We start from the raw sequence: 544 nt of genomic DNA, 5'->3' as shown, positions 1-544 counted from the left end.
TTTGCCAATCGATCAAAACAGCCCTCGTCTAAACAACACTGATCTGCTCCACTGTCAATGCAAAGCGGAATTGACTTTTCGTCTTCCAGTACAACGATCCTGTTTAAGATAGCATTCTCCAATTCGGTTCAGTTTAGCGGTGCCTCCCTTGGTTATGTGAACCATCTTTGCTATCTTTTTTTGTAAAAGTATCAATAATACGTCACCTGTGGTTGTAACATCACCTAGTGCACCACTTTGCCGCATTTATTTTCCAGCTGGCTTATCGCCACGGCACCTCCCACGCCACATGTTGAAGGTGAGCGGATCGTTCGGCCAAAGGAGCTGCATGCTTTATCAGGTCTAAAGGAGATTTTTCAACCGCTTACATAGAGTGTTGGAGCTTATCTACAGAGAGCTTTAAGGCGTGGTGGACCCCATCTAGCTTTGATCTGAGCATAGGCATTGCTTTTTTTTTCAAGTTGATACTCAGATGGATGTTCAATCTGCTCCAGAGAAGTTAATCCAAGGTGCGATAGTGGCTACACTTGAAAATAGGGTGGGT

The sequence above is a fragment of the Phytophthora parasitica genome (assembly GCF_000247585.1).
Source record: "Phytophthora parasitica INRA-310 unplaced genomic scaffold supercont2.26, whole genome shotgun sequence".
In the NCBI taxonomy this organism is placed as follows: domain Eukaryota; phylum Oomycota; class Peronosporomycetes; order Peronosporales; family Peronosporaceae; genus Phytophthora; species Phytophthora nicotianae.
This window is presented reverse-complemented; position numbering follows the sequence as displayed.